Source organism: Aquila chrysaetos, chromosome 12, assembly GCF_900496995.4.
Source record: "Aquila chrysaetos chrysaetos chromosome 12, bAquChr1.4, whole genome shotgun sequence".
Taxonomy (NCBI): Eukaryota; Metazoa; Chordata; class Aves; order Accipitriformes; family Accipitridae; genus Aquila; species Aquila chrysaetos.
This window is the reverse complement of record NC_044015.1, coordinates 37,219,380-37,232,750: the sequence shown is the minus strand read 5'-3', so window position 1 is coordinate 37,232,750 and position 13,371 is coordinate 37,219,380. Positions and strand designations below refer to the sequence as shown.

General features: G+C 62.8%; 3 long non-coding RNA genes across 5 annotated transcripts; all 3 read left to right on the top strand.

The window, feature by feature from the left end:
• Positions 1–8,808: 8,808 nt before the first annotated feature.
• LOC115349455 lies at positions 8,809–9,510 on the top strand. Of its 3 annotated transcripts, none has more exons than XR_005933625.1 (4): positions 8,809–8,922; positions 9,033–9,126; positions 9,239–9,315; positions 9,399–9,510. It is a non-coding gene; the product is annotated as an uncharacterized LOC115349455 (long non-coding RNA). The 3 variants fall into 3 exon arrangements; XR_005933623.1 differs by having other exon boundaries at positions 8,809–8,927; XR_005933624.1 differs by lacking the exon at positions 9,033–9,126 and having other exon boundaries at positions 8,809–8,927.
• A 1,572-nt stretch (positions 9,511–11,082) lies between these two features.
• Positions 11,083–11,658, top strand: LOC121233680. The gene is made up of 3 exons (XR_005933622.1): positions 11,083–11,171; positions 11,383–11,476; positions 11,574–11,658. It is a non-coding gene; the product is annotated as an uncharacterized LOC121233680 (long non-coding RNA).
• Position 11,659: 1 nt separating this feature from the next.
• On the top strand, positions 11,660–13,331 carry LOC121233681. Its single transcript, XR_005933626.1, has 3 exons — positions 11,660–11,849; positions 12,661–12,813; positions 13,133–13,331. It is a non-coding gene; the product is annotated as an uncharacterized LOC121233681 (long non-coding RNA).
• Positions 13,332–13,371: the final 40 nt, after the last annotated feature.

Below are 13,371 nucleotides of genomic sequence, written 5' to 3'. Positions count from 1 at the left end.
CTCCTCTGAGTCAGAGGGAGCAGCACAATTAGAAACACTTCAGATGCTTGACCCACGCTCAAGCCTCCGAACAAAAGTTGCAAGGAGAGGGTTGATGTTTTCCAGGCCCAATTAGCATAATGCTGTAATTACGGCTTGCGGTGGCCGTATCCCCCTGGCTCTCACGCCGCCTGCATCCCCTCGCGCACCCGGCAAGCGCGCTCCCGGCCCCGGTCGCCCAGCGAGCGCACGCGGGCGCCAGCGTCTTCCTTCTGATCCGTCGCCATATGCCCGTCTTTTACAGTTCTTTGGTGCGTGATGCTCAGAGAGTGGATAATTAGCTAAATGAATTAATTGACATTCATACTTGTAATTAGCAACCGGTTACAAGCAGCTATTCTCCTTGGGACAACCACAATTTCTCGGGGACTGGTGTTAAAATACTGGAAAATCGTTAAGAGTAAATAACGAGGGCCGTGCGCAGCGCACGCTCATGGCGCCCGGTTTCTTCCCTCGGCCGTAAAAGCCGCCGCACTGTAAACAAGCCCGTGCAAAAGCAAAGCAGGCTGTGAAACGTGTTGGAAACGCCGCTGCTGCTCGGGAGGAGGAGAAGTTTCCAGCTTCGGAAGAAATCGTGGCCAGATGGGCGGCCTCCAGCCGGCAGCTCCCACCGGCTCCCCGGCTAACCCTTTCCACCCCCAGTTACTGGAGAGTTTGCGAAGAGGCCCCAGCAGTGGAGGCTGCTCGTGCAAAGCAATGGGAATTGGATGTCATGAGTGTTAATTAAACCATTAATTACTGCTGAGCGAAAAAAAAAAAAAAAAAGTGACCTATTGGTTTCATCACTTCTTGGAGTAGTTGGAAGGATAAATTGCTCAGGGGCTCGGCAGCGGGCGAAAGGGGCTGCGGCATGAGTGAGATCTTTGCTGAAATGTAGATTTTTCTCAGCTATTAAGGGGATGCTGGCGAGCGCCGAGGCGGTACCTGTGCAGCCCTGGCTGACCCGCAAAGCCAGAATTGAGACCCGCACCAGGGACGGGGCTGGTGGAGACCGAGCGAGCAGCCGGGAGCGACACCCCCAGTCCTTGACTCGCTGCTGGGGGGGGGGGGGAACCACGATGCCGGGAGCTTGGAAGTGCTTTTGGGGTGCCCCAGGCTGCTCCGTGTGCCCCTAGCAGGGACCCCGCTCGCCGCCGTGGGATGAACCCATCACCCGAGGGTTTGTGCAGGGGATCCCACGCCCCGAGTGGGTAGCAGGGGTGGGAGGCTGGTGTTCGAGGCATCCCTGACTCTGGGGGGGGGGACTAAGCATGGATCCCCCTCGGCAGGATGATGGTGCGATACCCAAGGTTGGGCTGCAGGTCTCTTCTCCCTGGGAAATTCCCCCCCCAAAACTTGGGTACCGATGGGAAGAAGGGAGGGCAGCGCGGCAGGCACCGCTATGCAAACGGCTCGTTATGGAAAAGGGGGAAAAAAAAATGATACTAAAGTACCAGTTTCATAAATCAACCCCTCGTGTCACCTTGCTGCATCAGGAACTGCTGCAGCATCGGGGAGGAGAACCACGCCGCGGCCGCACTGCCCGCCCGGGGGTCCCACATCCCCCCCAAACGGGGGACGACAGCCACCCCCGCCCCTCGGGGACCGGCGTTTGGGGTGCTGTGCCCCGAGCCACCCGCAGCACCGGCTTGTAGGACGGGGCGATGGGACGGGGCGATGGGACGGGGCGATGGCACCCCGCGAGCTGGGGTCTCCCTCAGAGGGGGGGGGGGCTCTGCCCCGGCTCCTGGCACGGGATCGGGGCCACATCGCTCTGCCAGGAGTCCTGTTCTTGGCTCTTCCGAGCTGTCAAAGCTCTAGATTTCCCTGGCAGCACTTGGAGCTTAAAGGCAGGGGAAAGAGGGGGGGAAAAAAAAAAAAAAAAAAAAGCGGAGCTCAGAAGTAAGGCAGTTGAAAAGGCTGGGCCAAGGAGCTGTCACGCCACCCTTTCAGCTATTACACACCCCGGTAAGTTCTCAAACACACAGGCTGCACAAGATAGCAGGAAGGCTAATTTTTCTTTAGCTGCAGGCAAAAAAAATTCAATTACAAGGTAACCTATTTTTCGACTCCTCCGTTGGTATTTACTTAATTTCCTAAGGCCGGCTCGCCCGCCCCGCGACGGAGAGGAGGAGGGAGGCTGTGTGCTGTTAGGCTAAGCCGGGCTCTGGCTCGCCGTGGGGTTTATTTTGGTTTTAATTCAAACCTTAAAGCCCAGAGCAAGCGTGGTTTTGTTTGAACGCTGGCGGGCAAACGGGACGGCGTGGGCCATGGGGCGCCGGCGCAGCGGCCGGCCGTGATGGGGTGCGCCGGGGGGGGCTCCCCGGCGTTCGCCGGGAAAGGCCGGCGGGAAGCAGGACCTTCTGGAGAAGGTTTGGGAGATGCCAAGGAACAGCCCTGCTGCCGGTGGCCTGGGTGGGCACGGATCGCCCTGGGGGGGGGGGGGTAGGGGGGGCGTCCATGAGGACAGGGACAGCCCTGGGGGTCCCCCAAGGGCAGGGACCCTGGGGACAGGGGCACCCAGGGGGTACGTGAGGACAGGGACAGGCCTGGGGGGCCGTGGGGACAGGGACACCCCAGGGGTCCATGGGACATCCTGGGGGGGGTACACAGGCACAGGACACCGGGGGGGGCACGGCGACAGGGACGCCCCCCGGGGTTGAGGGGGGGGGTACAGGGGCACAAGACACCCGGGGGGGGGGGGGCACATGGGGGACAGGGACACGCCGGGGGGGGGGGGAACACAGGACCCCGGGGGGGACACAGGGGCACAGGACCCCGTGGGGGGGGGCACAGGACCCGGGGGGGGGGCACAGGACCCCGGGGGGGGGGGCATAGGACCCGGGGGGGTCCGTGCGGTACCGGCGCCGTCCGCGCCACCGCGCGCCGCCAGGGGGCGCCGTTGCTCCGAGCGGCCGCGCAAGCGGCGCTGCGCGCCCCCTCCCCGCTCCAACCCCCCCCCCGCGGTGCCCGCGGCCGCCCCGGCTCAGCGCAGCGCCCCGCCCCGCCCCGGCGCACAGGCGCGGCCTTCCGGCGGCTGCGGCCCGCCCGCCGAACGGGGCCAGGGCCGGGGGCGGGGGCGGTCGCGGGGGGGGACGGAGCCCTTCGGCACCCCCCGGGCCCCTACGGAGGAGGAGGAGGAGGAGGAGGAGGGGGGGGGAGGGAGGGGGGGGAGGGAAAGGAGGAGGGGGCGGGGCGGAGCCAGCGCTCCGCCAATCAGAGCGCGGCGGTTTCAAGAGGCCCCTTCCGCGCCCCGCCCCGCCCCGAGCGGCGCCGCGCTGGGGGGGGGGGGGCGGCCCCGGGGAGGTGGCGGCGGCGGCGGCGAAGCGGGGCGGGGGACACACACACACACACGACCCACGGGAGACGGGACACGGCCCGGCAGCCCCACTGTCGCGGTACCCGCCCTGCCCGGCTTCCCTGCCCGCCCTCCCGCCTGTGCTGCCCGCGCCAGCAGGCCCCGGCGCCAGCCCAGCGAGGTGGGGGGGGGGGGGGGGGGGAAGCAGCGTAACCCGAGGGAGTGCGAGCCCACGCGTGACCGTGCCCCGGGGGGCCGTGGGGGGCTTCGGGTGCAGGCAGCGCAGGGCTTTCGCCTCCGCTGCTTCCCGCACGCGTCCCCGCTGCCGGGCCAGGGTGGCACTCGGCCCTTGCTTGTGACGGGGACGTCCCCCAGCCCTTTATAAATAATGCAGCGTTATTAATTATGCAATTTAATTAATCACGCACATACAGCATCTACCAGCAGACCGCTGCTGCTGGCTTCCTTCGTCCGAAGCCTTTCGCTGGCTGGGTTTTTGCGAGCCGGCAGCCGAGGAGCCGGCGTCGGGGAAGGCCTCGAATTCGGCGCCGGCCGAAGAGCCGGTTACGGCAACGGCGATGTTTCGGCATCGTCATCACGGCTAACGCGCGCCGACCTCCCTCCAACCGCCGGCACAGCTGCGCGGGTAAACAGGAAACCCGAACGCCGCGGCTCCCGCGGGACCCAGAAACCCCAACCCCAAGGCGGGCAAATGACTCCTTCCGAAAAATATCGGCGGTTCCGCGCAGCGCCGGGGCGAGGGGCCGGGGTGGGAGAGGAGGTGGGTGGCAGCACCCGCCGCCGCTGCCTGCTTGCCCGCGCCGAGTTCATTTGAATGCGAGCCATGCAGAGCGCTCGCCGCCGCCACTGAGGTGTGGAAATCTCGCCCAGCCGAGGAGGGGTTTCTTCCCGCTAGCCGGTCTGGGGGGGGGGGGGAAAAAAAAGCCTCGTTAGATGATAGGGCAATTTTAGACACCAAATCCGGCTCCTTTCCACGGCTGCTTTGCCCTCCAGGAAGGCTGTGAAATGGAGGAGTTGGGTTTTGGGGGGTACGGGGAGCGTGCGGTGCCCCGGTCTGCTGGGAACCCCTCTCCCGTCGTCCCCCTTGGCATCTCCAGCATCACGTCCCGGGGTTTGGCTTTCCCATGGGAAAAGGGACTACCGGGCTGGCAGCAACCTGGAAATGAAAAAAAAATCCATAGTTCGGTCAAAATTAAAATTCGAAACCCAAACTGCCAGCAGCGGTAGCAGTGCCTGGGGGGAGGACAGCGCTGCAGGCAGGCTGGGGGCACAGCGCGCCGTGCAGGAATGCAGCCCGCGCAGGTCCGTGCCCGTCCGAAGCGACACGCTGCCCGCGCACCGGCTGCGGGTAAGGGCCGCGTCGCTTCAGGAGCTCGCGGGGCCGTCGGAGCTTAACGTTACCTACCGAATAGACCCGGCTTTGTAAGCGCAGGGCAAAATTAGGGATGGAATTTTTTTGAACGTATTTATTTTTACAGGTGGTATTCCAGCAGAATGGTCCCAGCGCGTTGACGAGCACAGGCGTCCTCCCCAGCGACGGGCACCCGGCCGGGAGCCGGCGGGCAGCGGCGGAGCGGCGGTTCAGGGAAGGGGCTGGGAGAAGGGGAGCTGCTCTAGGAGGTCAGGAAAGGCCACCTAACCACCCAGGCTTGGGAGCATTTTGGTATCGTCACAAGCCCCGGTGGCAGGGGCCGAGGGCTCCTTTCTGCTCCCGGGCAGCCGGGGCTGGGTGCGGGGATGTCGCCAGCCCAGGCCAGAGGCAATAAAACGCCTGGAGTGATGCAGCAAAACAGGCTGGAGTCGCGTGTCGAAATAAATCATCCATGGAGGCAAGGCAGAGAGGAGGAGGTTTTCTGCTCTCGCGCCTCCCCGCATCTAACAAAGCCTCAGAAACCCCAGGCGGGCAGCGAGAGCCGGGGCAGGATTCGGCCCTCCGTGGCCCCGGCTGCCCCAGAGCGGAGCTGGTCCTGGCCGGGTGCTCCAATGCTCCGACTCTCCCGGGAGCTGGTTTTCCATCCCTTCCCAGCTCCCTTGGCTTCACCTTGTGGCAGGCAATGCACAGAGCTGCCAGGAGTGATAAAATGGCTGTCCCCCAAATTTATGGAGTTTATCTGTGAATAACTCTCCGAGGTGAAGCTGCTGTTGAGCCGGGGAGGAGGAGGGCTTTATTTCGGGATAAACTCCCCCGGGAGCGATGCAGGGCAGGCAGGAGCCCAGCCGCAGGGACTGGCAGGGCTGTGCCCTGTGCCCCCCCCCGGCCTCCCCCAGCTCATAGGGATGGAGCATCGCTGGGGTGAGCTCCCTGCTCGCCCACGCTGGGGAAAGCCGAAGGCTTGTTTCCCATTCGCAGCGTGTTTATTAGGAGCTAAGTCATGAGGAGGCTTTGGCACATCTCCGTCGCTCCCGTGGAGCGTGTTTAGCACAGTGGAGATCGCCGCTTTTTCCAGCCGCACGTGCGTGCCCGCGATTTCCACGCCGGCCGGGTGTTGCTCCCCGTGCTCCATTCCCACGGTGATCTTATCTTCCCCCCCCACAAAAAAAAAAAAGGTTTTATTGATGGGCTGTGGAGCAGCATCCTGATTTCTGGGGAAGCACAGCTGAGGCTGAGCAGGCTTGAGCCTCCCCCTCGTCCCCCCTCCCCACTCTGCTGCAGTAACATCCATCCTAAGTTTCTAAGCCTCTTCTAATTTTGGAGGCCGTTAGCAAAGCAGGCGCTGTTGCAGCCAAACGAGACTGCCAATGTTTCCCTTAAAAGCTGCTTTCACTCCGAAGGACTCTTCTAGATGGTTTGCTTTTAATAGCAGGCTGCAGGGTGCAACGCCCAGCTCGCGGCCGGGGCTCTCCCTGGTGTGGGAAGGGACTGGGTGGCATTGGGTGCAGGATTGGAGCCGTGCACGGAGCCACACGCATCCGTCGTGGGCCACGGCCGTGCACCGCGTGCACCCCCTTTCCCAGTTCAGACCAGCAAAGCTGCCCACCCCCTTGCAGAGCCGACCCCCCCGCAGCCCGTCCCTCCCTTCCCTCGCCCGCTCTCGGGGAAATCTTTAAGGCAGAGGGGGCCAGGTTCCCCCCCCCCAACCGTGCTAATAGCTCAGGGGAGAAGAAAAGGCCAGAGGAGCCGGTGGAGAAACGGGAGCCAGCGAGGTCAGCGCGCTGGTAGGTGTGAGCGCTTTGAAAAACCCAATTCCTGCTTCAGTATAACCAGATTCAGGAAAATGAAGCTGAAGTGTGAAAAATGGAAGTGAAAAGATAGGAACCAACCCACGGCTATTTATTCTAAAAATACTGACCTAAATACTTAAGCGCACATATAAAAGTAGTTGTCTTTGCTGATTTCCTTTATGAGAATCTCCTGGTTTGGTTATTATTTCGCTCAGAAACCAGAAGATGAGGCTTTTCAGAGACACCGAGACTGTGTCCTAGGCTGGCACTCCCAAAGAGTTTGCTGTATGCCCAAAACTCATCCGAAGGCCCGGCTTTGAAATTCATTCGTTAAGCTAACGAGGCCCTGCGGTTAGCAGCCCACGCCTCCACCGATCAAAACAGGAGAGAGGCTTTGGCCGGGTCTCGTGCCGCAGCTCTCGTGTTTCTCGCCCGGTGGGACGATGGCGGTGGCCGGGGACGCGCCGTGGGCACGGCAAAGAGCCCCGGAGGCTGCGCCGCGGGCACACGCGGCTCTTGCAGCAGGGCGAGAGATTTTGGGGCAGAGGGAGGCACTGGGGCAGCGGCCCCTGCGCGAAGCGTCCCTTGACTTGTGGCGTGGGCAGAGCTGGGCTATAGTTCCCATCCGGACTGTTGTACGCATCTGGGCTGTTGTTCACATCTGGGCTGCTGTTGCCCTCTGGGCTGTTGGCGCCGAGGCAGTCGCAAGCCCCTGCCTCCTCGCCGCTCCTCTGGCGGCAGCCAGGGCGAGGATGAAGGGAGGCTGTCGCAGCCCGAGCGCTGAGCCTGGCTCGGAGCGAAGGTCCCCGGGGCCAGCGAGCCGGCCGGCGCAGCGGGGGCATCGCAGAGGAGCATCGCCGTCCCGCAGGCAGCCCCCCGATGAGATAATTCGGGGTTTCCCGCATCCCTGGAGGTGTCTGGGCCAAGTACCGGGGCGGGCAGCAAGGAAAATCCAGGCGCGGGGCCCCAGCGGCGGACGGGGACCCCCGCGCGGTCACGGCCCCCGCTGCGGCACCGTGACCCCGCTCTGCACGTCCTTCCCGGGGGAGATTACGGAGGAGCGTTACGGGTGGAGGCAAAACGGATGGAGGAGCGGGCAGGAGTGCTGGGTCAGCAAGTCGCGCAGGCTAGACCCGAACGATGAGCGCTCGGAGGAAGAAGGAAGAGCCTGCGCTTAAAACAGTAAAGGTGAAAGCAGGCGGGGGGGAAGCGGCTCCCTGCCCGAAGGTCGGAAGGGGAGAGCCGGTCACAGCGTTTCCGTATGACAAAAAGTGAAGATGCGAGCCAGGAAAACACGGGCTCAGTGAACAGCCTTTTTTTTTTTTTAAGTTAGGAAAAGGGGTGCTCGGTGCAGCGTGGGAGCGGGGAAGGTCGCGTGGTCCGTGGCCTGGGGGCAAGCCCGATGCGTGCAGCATCCTGCAGCCAACGGGATGGATGAGCGTCGGCCAGGTCCCCTCGGCGCCTGTGGGGAAGCGTGGTGGCCGTGCACGGCCGGGTGCGTGAGCAGAGCCAGGGCCAGGCTTCTGAGCAGCAAGAGCTGGTTTTGAAACTCTGGAGGATGCTGCAGAGGCGAGTGTCCCGGAGGACGCTGGCTCCGATGGCAGGCTGCTGCCTGGGAAGCCTCTCCTCCAGCTTCTGAGGTCCCCCTTTCTCCCAAAAAGCTGTCAGGAGCAGCAGAGGAAACCCTCGTGAGCAGCAGAGTCCGTCGGACCACAGCTCACCCTGCGGCAGCTTTTTGCCTAAAATAAGGCTGCTAAAATAAATACACGTACTGCCACCGTGCTCGCAGCAGATTTACAGCTCCATGCGTGCACCTGGCACCCGTCCACCCTGGTGTGGGAGCACCCGCGGGGCCGGTGGCAGCAGGAGGGACATCTGCTCCGAAACCCAAGGTCACCCTCCGGCCAGCTCCGCGAAGCATCCCGGGAAAGCAGAGCCGAAGAGACGCTCCTGCCCGTTGCAGGGCGCTGGCGGGGGTGGCTGGCTCGGGGCACTGCCGGCGGCGGCGCGTATCAGGCGGGGACAGATGGAAGAGGTGACAGATAAGGGACTCAGCCTGGAGAAGAAACGGGAGCGATAGGCCCCAAAGGCGCTGCCCTGGCAGAGCAAGGAGGCTCGCGACCAGCCCCAGCAGAGCTGGATTTAGATCCCGTCACGCCAGCCGGGTGCCCGCTCCCCACCTAAACCCCTCCTCGCCGAGGGCAGGGGGGGTAAGGAAACCTCTGACGTTAAACTGCAGATACTTCTTCGGTGCATAAGGGTTTCTGCCTGGCTCCTGAGGCAGTCGACAACCGCTGCTACCCCGGCAAGGCTGCGACCCTTCGCTTGAGAATGGTTGACGCCGGGAGGCGGGTAGCGCAGCTCCGAGGCCGTCCCTGCGGGATGATGAAGGAAACCCGAAGGCAGGCACCATCACATTGTCTGTAGGGTCTGCAGGCACGCGCAGCTCTGCTGGGACCCCCCCGGGAGGGTCTCTGCTATACCATTGCCATAGGAGACCTGCGGGCAGCACTTAGATGTAACCCCCCCGCAGCATCCTCACCCCATGCCGGTGCCCTGCTCGGGAACCGCAGGGAACGAGCACGGCCAGACACAGACAGCCCAGCGAGAAAATGCCACCGTCACCAGTACGAGCCGGGCTGGGGGTTATCACCGTGCCACGGCGCGGGGCAGGACCACAGCTCCTGCGTGCTGGTTTGCTCGGGGAGGGGATATTTAATTGCAAAATGTCCCTTGCAGGGAGATGTAGGCTAGCGGCAAGGGAAGTGGAGACCAGGAGGACCGGGGTCGCCCGGAGCGGCTGGCACTGGCAGGAGGTGGGCAGAGGTGACACTTTGTCAGGGCTACGGGGTGACCGGGGTCTGGCGTTTTGGGTTTTGCCTTTGCACAGCCCGACCAGTTCCTCAGGAGTCCAACCGCATCCCGGAGCGCAAGTTTGGGGCTCACAAGTTGTCCGTGCTCCTCAGACAGGGAAGTCCTGCTCCCCGGCTGTTACCTTTGGCACTTTCTCCCTTCGAGCCTTCTGCCTCTGTTTGTCTCCTCTGCAACGACGGGAACCCGCAGAGTTAAAATCCCAGGAGTGCCAGCTCTGGGAATGCAGCATCGCGTCCCAGTCCCAGCCGTGTCCCACATGGGTGCCTCTGCTCGGCGCTTTGCAGTGCCTGCCTGCAGCCGAGGTTAATGCAGGTATTTCGGGTAAGGAATCCAAGCCGCCACGCAGGGAGCTGCTGGGGAATAGCTGCCACGCTTTACATTCACAGCCCATCTATTTTGCAATAACTTCACCGTGATGTTCCCACGTAGACAAGCCTAAGCTAGCATAGATAATGAAATGGGTTAAAGGAGACAGGCGGAGGGAGAGGAGAGGAGCCAGCAACTGGTAGTAAATAAGGGTTACTTTAAATTCAAGGACTTGGTGGCCGGGCAAGTTTGGTTTATGGCGAGAGGCGCGGGATTTAGAGGATGAGACGCAGTTTGGGAAGACAGAGGTGTCCCCTTGGTGGGGCCACCAACCTGCCTGTGTCCCCAGTTCCCCCTCTCCTGCTCCCCCCCGTCCCCCCCGCGCCTGCCCCGTGGGTGTCACTGGGATTAAGCACTGCCAAGGGCACCCATCCCGGCTGGTAAAAGGTGGTCGGGGGATCCCGAAGGAGCTGCCGGCCTGGCGGGGCAGGCAGCGGACTCTGCTCCACGGGGAGAAGGTCCCGCCGGCCCCCATCGGCTCACGGTCGGGGCCCGGGGGGGACCCAGCCGCTGAGACTCCCCCGCCTTTGGCGCAGGTTTCGAGGCAGTCCAAACAAGCTAATTAAATCCTGCTCTGCTTAATCAGAGCCATTGAACACCAGTCAGAAGAAATTAATCCCGTGTTTTATTAGATGCTGTTTGAAGTTGCGTTTGGCACCTCGTCCCCGGTTCTCATCTCCTTCTGGGGAAGGAAGAAGGACATCTGCGGGGAAGAGCGAGGGTGCAGCAGATGGCAGCGGGGATGATTCAGGGGCTCGAGGAAGGAGCTGCGACTCCAGCGGCGTCCCTGGGGGGGGGGACGAGACACCTCTCCCCGCATCCCACGGCCCACCCCCTCCCCGTGGCTGAGAGTCTGCGAGCCAGGCAGGCATCCCAAAAATACGTGTTCCTCCGCATTGCATGCTAATGGCTCCTCGCGATAGGTCCCACCGCAATTAAAGCACGCGGAGCATTAATATGCAACGTGGAGAGGCCACTCTTCCCACAGCTACTCCCTCCCAAACCTGTCCTTCCTGCTGCGCATCCCTGCCCACGGGGAGCCTGCCCACGGGGATCCCACAGCGGCCCCGGCCGAGCCGCCGGCAGCGCCCGGCGCATTGGTGCCTTCCCCCTCGCCGTGCCCGGGGGACGCTGCCTTTCGCCCCCCCAGCACCTTCTCTTGCCTTCGGGCTCGGCGGAGCAGGGTCCGTCAGGTACCCGCCGGGTGGGTGCCGCGCAACGCGGCCCCGGCAAGGGAGGCACCCCGACGGCTGGGAGAAATCCACGGGCGGGTGGTTAAAACAACCAGCTGGGCTCTTGGTTTGGGGTTTTTAATGAATTCTGGTGCCTTCCTTGCCGCAACCCAAGAAAAACTCCCGACGAAGAGAAAGCCCGTCCGAGTAAGGCAGCCCACGGGTCGCCCTCCAAGCCTTGGGAGCGCTCGGTAGCCTTGGTACGTCCTCCTGTGACTCGGCTAGACAGAGCTGCTGGCTTCGGGTGTGGGGATTTCCTTTTTTCCTAAATTTCCTGTCACAACTTGTGTTAAAACTTTGCAGAGCCATTTAATTGCGTTCTGCGGTGGTGATGATATGAAATTAGTCTCCCTTCTGATCTTTAGCTAAGTTGGTCCAAAGCACCGGCTTATAATTTGCTCTAATCATCAGGTCACGGAAGATGCGAAGGCAGGGCTGGTACCTGGTGAATTCACACAGGGCGGGAGTTTCCACCCTCGCTGTGCCGGCGTTTGGTGGCTGGCGGGTCGGGCTCTGCCACCCTGGGATGGCAATATTGATACTTTCTTTTGGTGCCGCTTACGGGAAGCTTTCCATCAACTGCTCTTCTCCATCTCCCCTAGCAACAGCCGAGAACTGGAGCTGGTCCGGAGGAGAGGAGGGAGAGCCGAGGCGGCTTCCCGGCCCCCCCCCCCCGGCTGCTCTCTCCTCCGAGCATCTCGGAGACGTCGTCCCCTCCCGGCTGGAGACCTGCAATCAGAATGCTGAAGGCACCTAAGGAGGCAAAGATCCCGGCTCCCATCGCGTTTTCCCTGGGCTAGCTCCATGTCCCAAACGACGCCTGGGGTCAGGGAGAGGAGGTGGCTGGGTTTTGTCTACTCACCTGTCCCAGAAAATCAGTGAGTTAAAAGAAAACTAGCTCCCGATGAACAGGAGCGGGGCAGGACAAAATTCTGGGCACGGAGAGGCCCATTTGCTGCCGAGGCCACTGCACCGATCACGCCGGTTGCATTAATGCTTTCCACCTCCACGCAGAAGGTACAGAATATGAGGGCATTATTTTTAACCGGGGATATTCAGTGAACATCTCACGTGCTGCTGGAGGGTCAAATTTATCCCATAGCCTCAGTCCCGGGGGAGGCTCCCGGTTATTTTTGAGCCCATCAGAGCAGCAGAGGAGCAGAGGGATGCGAAGGCTCGGGAGACACAAAGTCTGGGATTTGCCTGGCCCGGCCCTCCGGCCTCTGCCGCAGAGGCGCGCACGGAGCAGAGCCCCTAAGGCCCGTCTCATCCTCTCCACCATCACCCCGGCCCCCCGCCCTGCAAAGCAAAACTTGCGCAAAGCGCCAGGTTTTCTCCTTCCAAAGAGAGGATCTCGGATGCCTTCAAGTTTTGATCCTTTCCGACCTACCGCATTGCAAAGAGATTCCCCCCCCCCCCCCTCCCGCCCCACGCTTGTTTTAAACCTTGCTTTAAAGCGAGTTTGGCCCTGCTCAGGCAGGTCCCGATGGCCGTGAACGTTCCCACGGGGTGCAGCAGCACTACCCGCTGCCGGAGGAGCTACTCCACCGCTCCGCAGCAGTTACTCCTCCACCCCGCAGCAGTTACTCCTCCGCCACGCAGCCGCCCCGAGCCTCCCTGCCCTCGCAGCAGGGTCGCCGGGAGCATACGGCCCTGCTCAAACTCCTCGGGCTCTCCGGTGTTTCGCAGGATGACGCTCGGCTGCGTGTTTTGCGGGACAAGGCTCGGATGCGCGTAACCCCCCGATTTTAACGACCGCGTAACTCATCACGCGACCCCCTACCCAGCGCGCAGCCTCCGTCCCCGCTGTTTTTTGTTCAGCGAGTCATTCTGGAGGTAGAGGTGAGGCCGGGGTGGTGGTTGGGGAAGAGCTCTTTAAAGCCCTTATTTTTGTGCTGCTCCAACATCTGTTCCCGTGGAAGCTGCCACGGGAGCGCTGGTTAGTTTGGTGGGCTCCTGCGTTCTGTCAGCGGGGCGAGGGTTGCAAAACCCACCTTGGGGCGCAGCACGGCTTTGCCCAGACCTCCGTAAAACCCCCGGAGAGAGGCAAAAGGGCTCCCCACGGTCAACTCTGAGGGACCCCCCCCCAAAATCCAGGCCAGACCACCACCACCACCCAGCCCCACGGGCTCGGCTTTTCCCCCCCGCCTTGTTTTTAAAGGGCAGCGAAGCAAAACAGGCAGCGAGGCCCCGCCGCAAGCCTCGCCCCGTGACTGGAGGCGCTGAAGTTGGCCGGAGTCGGGGGAGGCCGGCCCCAAGCTCCCCTCAGGGCTCCTCACAGCCAGAACCGCCCGGGCCCTGAGGTAACCGCCCGCAGCGCGGGGTCGGGGGACGCGGCGCCGGGCGGGTCCCGCCGGGGCCGGGACGGAGGCGGTGGGAGGCGGGGGCCGGGACCGGCCC